At 52.5% G+C, this 13,895-nt stretch overlaps 1 protein-coding gene across 3 annotated transcripts in view; it reads left to right on the forward strand.

Annotated features, from left to right (window-relative positions):
- The first annotated feature begins 1,137 nt into the window (after positions 1 to 1,137).
- DNAJC5 (DnaJ heat shock protein family (Hsp40) member C5) overlaps positions 1,138 to 13,895 on the forward strand; it is a 32,906-nt gene continuing 20,148 nt past the window's right edge. For 2 of the 3 annotated variants that reach the window (XR_010726311.1, XM_066237995.1), the window contains exon 1: positions 1,138 to 1,366. The gene's annotated coding sequence lies outside the window, so the exon portion shown is untranslated. Of the gene's footprint in view, positions 1,367 to 2,098; positions 2,240 to 13,895 lie in introns of those variants that run through there. The other variant, XM_066237996.1, reaches the window with a different exon arrangement.

Genomic DNA, 13,895 nt, shown 5'->3' on the forward strand with positions numbered 1-13,895 from the left:
AATGTTGCAGAATGTGTAATGACCGCCAGGAGACGTCCTGAGATCTCTGCCACTTACAGGACCCAAGCCTGGGAAACTGGACAGTTCAAGGTCAGCATGGTGGCACAAAGGTGGAAGAAGAGGGCGGAGGTAGACAGGGAAGAGTTGTTGGCAAAGAGTTTGGATTTTACTCAGTGTATTATATTAGGAAGCCTAGGAAGTCATCAGGTTTCTGAGTGGAAAATGGTAATTGAGGACACTGGCCAGGTCTTCCTGATACACCAAGGTTGCAGGTTTGATCCCAGGGCAGGGCACATACAGGAATCAACCAATGAAGGCATAAATAAGTGGAACAGCAAGTCAATGTTTCACTCTCCCTTTCTCTCTCTAAAATCAATAAATTTAAAAAAACACAAAAACCAAAATGGCCAGTGGGCAAAAGTAGAAGCGAGGAGGCAGGTGCACTGACAGAAAGGTCTGTTCGGGTGGCGTCTAGGGTGAAAAGTGGCAATACATGTACTGGCCACAGGCAGGCACGCAAAGAAAAATGGTAGAACTGTTGCACTCGCGGAGAGACTAGGTAGGGAAGGGTAACGAGCAGGTCTCCCGTCCATCGGGATCAATGGGATGCGCAGGGGCTGCACCTGGGCATGGAGGAAAGTGTGGAATTTGGTGCTGCCCTTCCACGCCGTTGTTTGTGGGTGGTTCTGGGAGGGTGGCTGGACGATGGCAGGAGCACTTCGGTGGTTGGGCAGGAAGGAAGAAAAGAACCATCTCTGCGATCCAGCGATGAGCAGACCCCAGTTCCACAGGGCGTCGGCCTCCGCCTCGTCTGCCTCCACTTCTGTCTCCCGTTCTTCGACGAAGACAATGACGTTTCCTCCCTCCAATGTAAAGCGCTGGGAAGTCGCAGCACCAGCCGGCCCACCTGAAAACACCTGGAGGCACCGCCTGGTGGCGGGCGCTTTCGTTTCCACGGAGCGAGCTCCGCCCACAGCTCCGGGGACTCCGCCCACGGGCTGTCACTCGGGACCCACCCCGGATGGGCGGGGCCTCCTCCTGGCGCCCTGGGCGCACGCGCGGTCGGCCCCGCCCGCGGCTACGACCAGCCGGGGCCCACGTCCTTCCGGGGGCGCGCGCGCCGTTGCGGGTGCGTGCGTGAACGTGCGTGAACGTGCGCGCCCCCGCCTCCTCTGCCGGTGCTGCTCCCGCGCCCTCTGCCGCTGCCCCCGCCGCCGCCGCCGCTGCCGCCGCGCCACCGCCTCTGCCCGGGGTCCCCGAGGCGCAGCCCCGGCTGAGGCGCGCGTCGGCCGGCTGCCCAGCAGCGTTGCGGAGCGGAGGAGCGGAGCCGGCGGGCTGGCGGGCGGGCGCACGGGCGCGCGGACAGGTGAGCTCGCGGCGGGCCCAGCGGGCCTCCCGTCAGGCCGCGGCGGGCGGCGGGGCCTCGGTGCGGAGTCCGCGGGGTGTGCTGGACGCCCGGGGGCGAGGGGTCCGCGGGGTATGCGGGGGGGCGGCGCGGGACGAGGGGCGGTGGAGTCCGCGGGCCGTGCGGGGCTCTTCGGGGAGGGGGCGGCGCGCCGCAGCCGGAAATGGCGACCCTCCCTCGGGGCCGGGCTGCGGAGTGCGGGGTGGGCGGGGGCGGAGCTTTCCGGGAGGCCGGCGGCGGCGGGGCGGCGGGGCGGTGGACGCCGCGGCTGGGAGAGGCCGGGCGGCGGGACGACCCTTGGGCGGGCACGGGGAGGTGCGCGGCCCCGGCCCCCCGCGTGCCTTAATCTGGGTGGGCCCCGTGGGGTCGCATGCACTCGCGGCGGCGCGTCCCTCCGGGGCAGACGGGCGCCCACACGTGGGTGGGGCCGCGCTCGGGGTCTCGGGGCCGCCGGCGCGCAGCTTCCTCGTCCGTCCCAGTTCTGCCGGGCCCGGGTCGCGGCGCGCGCAGCCCGCCCCGCCCCCACTGTCCCCGTGACCGCCTGCGCTGGAGGGTCTTACTTGCCGGGTGGCATTAGTTCGTTAAGTCTGGATTAAGGAAGGACTCCCGGTTTCATTTCCTAAAAGCGGATTTCTCAGAAGTCGTGCAGTTGTGTCAAAGCAGAGAAAGGAGCAAAAGTCCCGGTTTGATTTGTCTCCAGCAGGGTTGGGCTGGAGAGCGGGCGTTCTCACCAGCGGGGTCGTGGCCTCGTACGTGGGGCGTCTGAATTGTTAGGACCCCTCGGCCCGCACTTTGTTGTGCGTTTAAAACGAGGTATCTTGACAGGCACATCAGGTAAAGAATTGCCGTCTCTGTTGCCACGGTTGCATTGAAGGTTTCGTGTTTATTCGCTTGCTTCTGTGTCTTGGTAAAGGTTGCGATGAGTTTTGGGATGGAGTCGTGTGTCGTGTGGGAGATGCAGTGTGAATGTTTGAGCTTCGGGAAACTGTATCATTGAGTGCGTGTGTCGCTCTCCTTTCACCGGGGTCAGGGTTCTGGGACTCGGCGTGGTTCTGGTGGCACGTGGCCAGGCCAAGGGGCTGTAGAGCCAGCTCTGGCTGGCTGAGGCGGATCTACTTGGGCGATGCAGGTGGCTTTTGTCTCCTGGCAGTCACTGTAGATGGCATCGTGACCAACGCTGGACTCTTGAGGGAGGTGTGTGTTCCAGGACCCCTTGTTCGCAGCTCTGAGGGGGTGTGTGGGAAGCAGACACTCGGGTACCGGGAGGAGAGCCTTGCGGAGGGATCCCCTCTGTGGAGCCAGTGTGACCTCTGGATGGGAATCCCTGGGGACCCCTCTGTGACCTGTGCCCTACCACGGGTCCCAGACTCACTCCTACACCACAGGGGCCTCCAGGCTGGTCTCAGTACAGAGTCACGTGTTATGTCCTCTGGTCTGCCCAGGATCCTCAGCTTCCTCCGCATGCTCCCTGAGGCCAGGGCTTCCTGACTTCCCTGCCTAGACTTTCAGTTCGCCACCCCTTCCTGGCTCCCTTCCCTGACTTCCCCACATCACTGAATTCTGCTGGTGACCTATTTAGTATGTTTGTTAAACTTAATATTTTACTGTGAGGTAAGGTCCATAGTGAGGCTGTTTGGTGCAGGGAGCAATTGCTGGCAATAGTATGTGCTCAGTAAATAACTTGTTGAGTGATTGAAAGTGATGAGTTGGTTACAGCTGTGTGATAGATATGGTGACCTTGTCACTTTGCTGTCATTGTGGGGGAGGACTGAGCACGTAGGGGCACTGGCTCCTGAGGGAGGTGTATAGCAAGTCGCCTGCGCTTTGGGAAAGCACAGCCAGTTACCAGGCAGATCAGAGGAATGCTTGGGACCACCCTGTGACTCTTTCGTGCAACCTCAGAAATTATTTCAAAATGTAAGGGTTTAAAAAACAATGCCTGCCGCTGGCAATGTTTTAGAAATTTTGTCATAGGTTTTCTCCAAAATACAAAAGCCCACATGCTAGTCTCACTACTCAGTGACATTTGTTGATCAAGGAGAGTCAGTGAAGTAGTTAGAAGAGCCACAAGGAAGTGAGCTGGTCCTCAGGCTCACTGCAGTGGCGCTGGGGCAGCTTCAGACTGAAGGACTCTGGAGTCATATGTGGACTTTTACCTCATGCCCACGTTAACTCACAGCCATGGGTTTTCTTGTGCTTCTAAGGTGACTATTAATGTGCAGGAGTTGAGTGGATGCTGTGTGTTTCTCAGCCAGTTTTGCTCTCGAATCCCTCTTACTTGCAGGTGGAGGGTGCCACTGTGCTTGGGCGTGGGGTACCCTGCAGACCAGGCCTTGCTCTTACTCTCAGGCCTTCCATATGGGTTCCTGTTCTGACCCACCCTGCAGAATCCCATAACCAGCTGTTGATGGTGCAGCTCTAGAACCCAGACTCACAGAGGCTCATGGTTGGTCCTGGGGTACAGGTGTCTGTTGAATGCATGACCAAAATGCAGTGAGGCTGGGGGGTCACAGTAAGGTAGCTTTTTACCTAAGGTGGGAGTGTGCTTCTAAAGTAAGATGAGCATGATACACACAGATACAGTGGCTCTTTGAAAACTCCTGGAGTCTCCGGAAAGTAGTCTGTGCAGGGTGTGGAGTGTGGAATGCCACAGGAAGACTGTATCTCAGCTAGATTTCCAAATAGACCCCTGTCTTCAAAGGATGGGTGTCAAGCCTGATGACCAGTCCTTGCCCAAGAAGAGAGGAGACTTAGCTCCTCGTGGTGCCGTCATGAGTCTCAATTGCTCTCTGTATCACGGGCGAAACTTGACAGTTTTCCTAGAACAGGGGTCGGGAACCTATGGCTCGCAAGCCAGATGTGGCTCTTTTGATGACTGCATCTGGCTCGCAAACAAATCTTCAAAAAAATAACGTTAAAAATATAAAACATCCTTGCCCTGGCCGGTTGGCTCAGTGGTAGAGCGTCGGCCTGACTTGCAGAAGTCCCGGTTTCGATTCCCGGCCAGGGCACACAGGAGAAGCGCCCATCTGCTTCTCCACCCCTCCCCCTCTCCTTCCTCTCTGTCTCTCTCTTCCCCTCCCGCAGCCAAGGCTCCATTGGAGCAAAGGTGGCCCGGGCGCTGGGGATGGCTCCTTGGCCTCTGTCCCAGGCGCTAGAGTGGCTCTGGTCCCTTCAGAGCGATGCCCCGGAGGGGCATAGCATCGCCCCCTGGTGGGCGTGCCGGGTGGATCCCGGTCGGGCGCATGTGGGAGTCTGTCTGTCTCTCCCCATTTCTAGCTTCAGAAAAATACCAAAAAAAAAAAAAAAAAATATATATATATATATATATAAATATATATATATATAAAAAATACATCCTCATGTATTACAGTTTATTCATTTCCTACCGTTCATGTTCATGGTTGCGGGTGACTGGAGCCAATCACAGCTGTCCTCCGGGACAACACCAAATTTTTATTGAATAATGCTTAATGTACACGGGTCGTTGTATGGCTTTCACGGAATTACATTTTAAAATATGTGGCGTTCCTGGCTCTCTCAGCTAGAAAGGTTCCCAACCCCTGTCCTAGAATGAGGCTCGTTAATATCTGATCTGAGTGGTCAGATCAGAGCGTTTGGGGCTGCAGACACCTCTGCTGGGTCATAGTTCTCTCCCTCTGTGTGTCATTGGAGTCTGTGCTAGGCCTTCCTTCCTGAAAGTGGACAAGGATAAGGCTCATGTGATGGGCCGCACGGAGATGAAGGTCAGGGTACTTGCCCTGCCTGTCGTTGGGGGAGCACAGGAGGTGATAAGCAGAAAGATATCTCATCAACCGCTTTCTGAATTTAAGTAACAACATGCTGAAAACTGGTGACAGTTGTACATTATGAAAGAGAACCCCAGGGCCAGCTCTTAGGTAATGACATCCCCTGATGAGGATTAGAAGCTAGTCTGTTACTGGTCATTCAGAAGATTTAGGGATTAGATTGCCAAACCACCTGTACTGTAGCTTTTGTCCTTCCTTGTTCTTTGGACTGTTTTTGTTTGTGTAAATTGTGCCAGTGAAATGGGCGTTCTCAGCGCTTGATGCTGGCAGATGAAGAGATTGAAGTCTTGGGCAAATAAGATTGTTTTAAATGCTACGAGTTTTGCAAACATATTGGTAGTTAACGTGACATTGCAGAAGTGAAGTATAGCATCTCGTTCTCTGAAGTGGGAAGTGTGGAGTAAGCCCAGGTTTGGTGTCACCAGAAACAGCATCCTAAGCAGTTTCCTTTTCAGGAACTGGCTGGTAAACATTAAAGGTTCACTTAATTTCAAAGTCATTCTGTGTGTATCTACATACATGGTTTTTCAAACTTAGCTCTGTGGCAGAAACCTTTGTGTATTAAACCAGATATTTTCTAATATGATACATTGTGAGTGATGGTGACTATTCCTTGAACGTATGAGTGTGGGTGAACCTTATACATCATCATGAATGATTGGTGATTTTACTGTCCTTTTAATTTTGCTATGTTGAATATATGTCATCAGCCAACATGGTGGTGTACAAGATGAAATGTACAGTCATTTGGTGTCTCATTGCTCTGTTGGAGAAATTCTGTGCCAGTTGGTTATAAAGTTGCAGTTATGGGAGTCAGAGGATTGGAATGCTGACTGGCCACCCCTGGCTGTGTCCATGAGGGCCAACCCCTTTCTTGGAGAGCTCTCCCTGCCCTGTGTGCTATATTTCTTTCCTTATTCTTTTTAATTTTTATTTAGTTATTTTAGAGGGAGGGGAAGGAGAGAGAGAGAGAAAAGGAAGGGTAGGAAGAGCAGGAAGCATCAACTCCCATATGTGCCTTGACCAGGCAAGTCAGGGGTTTGGAACCGGCGACCTCAGCATTTCCAGGTCGATGCTTTATTCACTCCACCACCACAGGTCAGGCTGTGCTGTTTTTTAGACTGTGTGGAATGGAAGTGTGTTATTGTGACACCAGCAGAAACAAAGTCTCCTGTTTTATTCCAGCGCCCTTCCAGGACCAGGGGCTGAATTCAGGTGCTAGGGGCCACCATTGGGTTGTAGGTACCGGGTCCCACGTGCTGCAGGCATGGGGCGGGAGAGACCGGCTCCCTGCTCTGCAGAGGGCACATGCGGCTGCTGGGCTTTTAGTCTTTTACGTCTATTATTGGAACGGATTAGCAGGATAGCAAATGTTTGATTTCTAGATAGGCAGCCCCACTTAATTTTTTTTTTTCTTAGGTAGGAGTGTCTTTTACTGTGAGAGTTTCTCTCTGATAACTAATGAAAAATTCTGGGTTAAATTTTTTGTCATCTGTTATCAAGTGTGTGTTCTTTCAGCATGTTTTTTCCTCTTCACACATGTGGGACTTGAACACTTCGGTTTTTTGTTTGTTTGTTTGTTTGTTTTTCACTTTTCTGAAGCTGGAAACAGGGAGAGACAGTCAGACAGACTCCCGCATGCGCCCGACCGGGATCCACCCGGCACGCCCACCAGGGGCGACGCTCTGCCCATCCTGGGCGTCGCCATGTTGGGACCAGAGCCACTCTAGCGCCTGAGGAAGAGGCCACAGAGCCATCCCCAGCGCCCGGGCCATCTTTGCTCCAATGGAGCCTTGGCTGCGGGAGGGGAAGAGAGAGACAGAGAGGAAAGCGCGGCGGAGGGGTGGAGAAGCAAATGGGCGCTTCTCCTGTGTGCCCTGGCCGGGAATCGAACCCGGGTCCTCTGCACGCTAGGCCGACGCTCTACCGCTGAGCCAACCGGCCAGGGCTGTTTGTTTGTTTTTAAGATTTTATTTACTGATTTTAGAGAGAGGAGAAAAGGGGTGGGGAGCAGCGGTAAGAATCAACACACAGCATTTGCTTTCCGTATGTGCCTTGACCGGGCGAGCTCGGGGTTCCAAACAGGCGACCTCAGTGTTCTGGGTCGATGCTTTATCCACTGTGCCACCACAGGTCAGGTTTTAACACCTCATTATGTTTTGGTGCTTGTTAAGTTACTGCTAGAGCATGATATTAAAATCTGAGTTTTTATTTTACGGTTGCAGTAAATGTTACTGTTCCCCTTAAAATAAGAATTTAGTTATATCTTGCTAAGATAAAGAGTAGTGAAGCCTGAAATGAAATAAAGTAACTGTTTAGTTATAAATAAAATAAAAGATTTAGTTTAAATGGACTTTCTTAAATTCATGAAGCCAGTCAGTGTCTCTTACTTATTTATTTTAAAATTTTTTCTGAAGTGAGAAGCAGAGAGACAGACTCCCGCATGAGCCTGACCAGGATCCACCCGCATGCCCACTAGGGAGCGATGCTCTGCCCATCTGGGGTGTTGCTCCATTGCAACTGGGACCATTCTGACTCCTGAGGCAGAGGCCATGGAGCCATCCTCAGTGCCCGGGCCAACTTTGCTCCAGTGGAGCCTTGGCTGCAGGAGGGGAAGAGAGAAACAGAGAAAGGAGAGGGGGAGGGGTAGAGAAGCAGATAGGCACTTCTTCTGTGTGCCCTGGTTGGGATTCGAACCCAGGACTTCCACACGCTGGCCTGATGCTCTACCACTGAGCCAACTTGCCAGGGCCAACATCATTTTAAATTAACTGGAAAAGTTGTGTTTTGGATAAAGATTTTTTCTTTCTTTTTTTTTAATTAATTATTTATTTATTTATTTACTTACTTATTTTTTAAAAGCTGGAAACGGGGAGGCAGTCAGACAGACTCCCGTATGCGCCCGACCGGGATCCACCCGGCATGCCCACCAGGGGGCGATGCTCTGCCCATCTTGGGGCATTGCTTTGTTGCGACCAGAGCCATTCTAGTGCCTGAGGCAGAGGCCATGGAGCCATCCTCAGTGCCTGGGCCAACTTTGCTCCAGTGGAGCCTTGGATGTGGGAGGGGAAGAGAGAGACAGAGAGGGGGAGGGGTGGAGAAGCAGATGGGCAGTTCTCCTGTGTGCCCTGGCCAGGAATCGAACCTGGGACTTCTGCATGCCAGGCCGACGCTCTACCACTGAGCCAACCGGCCAGGGCCTGGATAAAGATTTTTACTGGACTGTATTCATCTTAAAATTTGAATCACAAGACTCATCACACAAAGTTTACGTTTTTTAAGGTAAGTAATGATTCAATTTCATTTTGAGATGAAACTAGGAAGTCTGTAGTTTAAGGATGACTGTTACCTATGAAGTCTTTAAGTAGTCCCAAGTAAAGTTGCTTCCTGTTTGAAACAGTGTGTTTCTCATGAAATTCAGTATGCCTCCCATTCCCCACCCCCTAGTGGGAAACCCTCTCAACCCTAAGTACTGGTTGTGACAGGCGTTCCTCACTCTGAATCAGCCATAATCCCCAGGGCAGCCTTGCAAAGTAGCTGTTATCCAATTTTATAGAAAGAGTTACATATTTCTTAATACAAGGGTGTGGTATTGAAGAATACACACAAATAACAGCATCACACATTAAAATAACAACACACAGGATTTATACCTCTTAAAACGTGGATGTGGTTTCCCTGGCCTTGGGTGCCTGGTGGGTGATCCTAACTAACTGGTACCAGCAGCAACCTTCTCCCGCATTCAGCTCTGCCTTGATAAAAACGTGCTGGTGGCCCTGGCCTATTGGCTTCGAAGTCGAGTGTTGGCCGGGCGTGTGGACGGACCATGTTCAATTTCCGGTCAGGGCACACAGGAGAATCAACCATCTGCTTCTCCACCCCTCCTCCTTCTCTCTTTCCTTCTCTCCCTCTCCCTCCCTCTCTCTCTCTCTCTCTCTCCCCCTCTCCCCCTCTCTCTCTCTCCTCTTCCCTTCCGGCAGCTGTGGCTCAGTTGGTTCGAGCTCGTCGTCAGCACAGGTGCTGAGGATGGCTCTGTGGAGCCTCCACCTTAGGCGCTAAAAATAGCTCAGTTGTGATCATGGCCCCAGGTGGGAGAACATTGGCCCCAGACGAGGTTGCCGGTGGCTCCCAGTGTGGGTGCATGTGGGGGTCTGTCTCTTCATCTCCCCCTCTCACTTGGAAAACAAGAAGGGGAAAACTGTACCCATGGGTCGCTGCAGCACACTGTCTGAGGGCTCTGTCTTGGCGGCTGTGGGCTGTGGTGCAGAGAGGTGTGGGTGGTGGGGCACATTTGACCTCCTCTGCTCTAGTGTGGGAGAAATACGAAACTTTCAGAAGCATCTGTGATTCGCACCTTTTGCTTGTGGCATACTTAAACTGGCCACAGTCAGTGGTGGAGCAGACCTGGATCAGCCTGTCACTGGGTCAGAGCCACATGCTGCTCCCCGAGTGGCCGGTGGTCCTTGTCCTGGCTTCAATCCAGAGTAGCCATCCAGCTGAAGGACAGCCTGCCTCCTGTCTGTGGTGGCCACAGGCACAGAGCATGTCTCAGCAGAGCTCAGCCAGCCTCACCTGACCAGGTGGTAGTCCCCTCACGGCTTGGAGAAAGGTCGCCTCTTGTACATCTGAAATGTATGTAGCAGTAACACTCCTGTTCAGGCTGAGAGTTAAATAAATTATAACCAGCTTTACAAGCTCGTATATTTAGTTTTACTTAAATAAGTAAAAGGTTAATAAAGTACATATTCAGATAAAGCTTAACGTACAAGAATGTAAGATCTATTCTTAGGGGCAGGAAGAATTCCCCCGTTTGGACAGCGGTTACTGAGAGTCAGACTGTGCAGTGCTGGTGAGTCAGACTTGGATTTGAGTCACAGCCCTATGGTGCAGCACAGTGACCGCGAGTAGACCCCTCCGTGTGTCTGAGCCTGGTCTTCTCATCTGTAAATTGGGGAGCTCAGTGATAACAGCTGGTGCTCACTGTGGACGTGGCACTGATACACCACATCCCCACTGGACAGAGAGGAGGCGGCATGAGGTGCTTAGTAGCTCACTGAGCCCATGAGTAGCACGGCCAGGTTCCAGACCCCACCCCACCCCCAGCACCCATCAGACCAAGTGCCTGTCCAGCAGACTTCTTGGGAGCATTCATGGAGTCCAACTTGGCTGTCTTCCATTTTGAGGTGTGTGTGTGTGTGTGTGTGTGTGTGTGTGTGTGTGTGTGTGTGAGACACTCACTGCTCTCGACACTGGCTCTCCCACAGGTGACCTGCCATGCTGTATACACTTGACTCTTGCTCTGAGACCAGCTTCTGTGGAACAGCTTGACTCTTGTCAGGGCTGTGGGGAGGCAGTCACCATGTGGGAAACAGTGTGGCCCTGGCCAGGGAATCACAGTGCGGGGATGCCTGCTGAGGCCAGCAGGTGCATTACACAGTGTGTCCCTGTTGGAGATGCAGAAGACTTTGAAGCCTCATCTGTGGCATTTTATGAACTCTGGAGCGAGCCCTGTTGGCACCTGTGGTCCCCTCGGTGGGGGCAGTGCTGTAGCTGGGGGGTATCATTGACGGTCAGTGTCACCCGACGAACTGCTCTGGGCCTGGGAACCCCTAGAATGTTGAAGTAGGTGTTTCAGCCTGTGCTGTCCCTCTGAGTGCTGTGAGACGGCCAGTCTGATTGTGGTCATGGTCCTTTCATGCGTTGTGTGAAGTTGTGATCGTTTTTACTTTTTATTATTATTTTTAGGCTGCCCCCCCCTTTTTTTTTTCTTTATTCATTTTTAGAGAGGGAGAGAGAGAGACAGACAGAAGGGGGGAGGAGCTGGAAGCATCAACTCCCATATGTGCCTTGACCAGGCAAGCCCAGGGTTTCATACCAGCGACCTCAGCATTTCCAGGTCGACACTTTATTCACTGCGCCACCACAGGTCAGGCTCTTTTTATTATTTTTATTTTATTTTTTTGACAGAGACTGGAAGGAGTCAGAGAGAGGGACAGATGCGGACGGACAGACAGGAAGGGAGAGAGATGAGCAGCATCAATTCTTCGTTGTGGGTCCTTAGTTGTTGTTCGTTGATTGCTTTCTCATATGTGCCTTGATGGGGGATGGGAGGGTTACAGCAGAGTGAGTGACGCCTTGCTCAAGCCAATGACCTCGGGCTTTCAAACCTGGATCCTCCGCGTCCCAATCTGACACACCGTCCACTGTGCCACCACCTGGTCAGACATGATAGTTTTTATTTTTATTTATTTATTTAATTCATTTTTTAGAGAGGAGAGAGAGAGGGAGAGAGAGGAGAGAGAGACAGAGAGAGAGAAGGGGGGAGGAGCTGGAAGAATCAACTCCCATATGTGCCTTGACCAGGCAAGCCCAGGGTTTTGAACCGGCGACCTCAGCATTTCCAGGTCGATGCTTTATCCACTGCGCCACCACAGGTCAGGCGAGACATGATGGTTTTTAGATGAGGACGATCTCCTGGTGGCGTTCACGAGAGCGGGCTCTGTGCTTGGTCATCCCCAAAGTGTCTCAGAGTTTTCTGGGTCTGCCTGCTGATCTCGGCTGCATTTCACAGAGAGCCAGGAAGCAGCAGGTAGCTAGTTGGCGTTGAAAGGCACCAGGGACTTTAATATCCTGAGGTTTTAGATATTGTGAGGTTAGGACACCAACAACCAGAAAGCCCTAATGCTCATCACTGTTTGAGAAGTACTTTTTGTCTCCCACTGTCTGGTTTCATGTTTAGATTTAGAAGTAAGGTAAGGTTTTCTGGAAATTTTGGTCGTAGAAATGGTTGTGTCCTAGTACCTCTCTCTCTCCTGTTGTGCACAAGTCATCCTTGCTGATTTCAGTGCTGTGATGGTGGACGTGTCACGTGTCTGTTGGCTCTGCTGTGGGGTGAGTGTTCTGGCTCATTTGGGTCCCTTTTATACAGGGGTCAGATCTCGTTTATGTCACCCATTCACCTCCCTGCTGTTGACACCTCCGATGACAGTCAGGCCGACAGGGAGGGTGGGGTCAGAGTAGTGGCCCTGCGGCGGGTCAGAGGCCACCGCTTCCCCTCGTGTGTGAGCTCGTACCTGCAGTTCCTTTGCTCGGCTTCCAGCCTTTTCTTTTGACTGACAGTGCCCTAAGCATCCGTTTCTAAAGAAAATCTTCATGGCTTTCGGGACATAAGTTACCAGTACCAGGAGAATTAATTCGACAAACATTTACAAATGCTCTGTTGGGACTTGGGCAGTCGCTCTGTTCACAGTGTTGTCAGGAATGATTTTACAGTTTGGGGCCCCGGGTTCTGGGTGGGGTGCGGCCCTGGGTCGAGGCACCTCTCTTGCTCAGGTGTGTGCTTCGCCCACCGTGGGCAGGCATGTGGCTTCCTGTGAGGCGTGGGGGCAGAATGCCAGCTTTCTGTCAGTCTGGGAGAGCCGGTGCTCCTGGTGGGGAAGTGCTGTAGTTGCTGCTCTGTGGTGGGTTTGTTCCTTGGCCTGGGTTTAGTTCACCGCCTCCCTCTGACTTGGAGGATTGGTGGTGAGGTTGCCCCTAAGGGATCATTTTTTTCTTAGTCTCTTTGTTTCGGGCTGAGCATCACCGCTGTTTTTATTCCCAGAGTTAAAGGGAAAGGTGAACTATTTGGGGGTTCCTGTATTTCCAGTGACTTCCGGAATCATGTACATTCATTCACTTTAAGATAGGGTGAAGGTACAGGCCGACTGGACTCTCGGCCTCCTCTCTTCCATGTCGTCCACATTTGTTGACTCTTGGTTATAACTTCACCAGATGGGATGGGAACACAGGAGGAAGCCTTTGCACTGAGGAGGCGTGGCTCATGGGGTTAACTTACGGCTTTTCAAGCCATCCTTGTCCTCTTAATGGACGCTTGTATTAAAGTTTTTGTTTTGTGTTTTAAAGATTTTATTATAGTTGATTTTGTGGTGGGGGAGTGGAAAGTGTCGATTCGCAGCAGTAGCTTCTCGTCTGTGCCTTTACTGGGCGAGCCTGCGGTTCTGAACCGGTGGCCAGTAGTCAGCAGTCCAGGTGGAGGCTTGATCCACTGCGCCACCTCAGGCCAGGCTTCATAGTTCTATTTTCCATTGATCTGGAGCTGGGGAGAGTGAGGGAGAACAGGATCAACTGGTTGTTTCACTTAGTTGTTCCATTTGTGCACTCATTGATCGAACCTGGGACCTATGGTGCATTGGGTTGATGCTTTATCAACGGAGTCACCCGCCCAGTGTCTTAATAGTTGTTATAAGTAGTGTTACCTGTCGATGTGTATAAAAACTTGTACCAAAAAACTTGTAGATTTTGTAAAACTTCAGAGACTATGTCAGGTCAGATCAGAGATTTTGCATACAGTGTGCTGAGGGGCACAGAATGTGGCTGGCCTGGGACAGCACGGGCCATGAGGAGTGCTGGCCTCCGCTGTGGAGACCCCGAGGACTCCGGCCGCAGCGCTGACCTGGAGCAACGCGGGTCTGGAGGAAACCCTGCACGTTGTGGACCCTGCGCGGTTAGAACCGTGTTGTTCATGGTCAGTGGCTGGGCGTCTGCAGTGTGCCGAGGCGCGGGGCCCCGGGACTCAGGCTCTGGGCTGTCTCCCAGCCACAGTAACTCCAGGGGAAGCGGACCACCTGTGGGTGACAGAGCTTTAGGAGGAGGTAAAGGATAGTTTGCTTTTGACCTTGGGA

The sequence above is a fragment of the Saccopteryx bilineata genome, chromosome 6, assembly GCF_036850765.1.
Source record: "Saccopteryx bilineata isolate mSacBil1 chromosome 6, mSacBil1_pri_phased_curated, whole genome shotgun sequence".
Taxonomy (NCBI): domain Eukaryota; kingdom Metazoa; phylum Chordata; class Mammalia; order Chiroptera; family Emballonuridae; genus Saccopteryx; species Saccopteryx bilineata.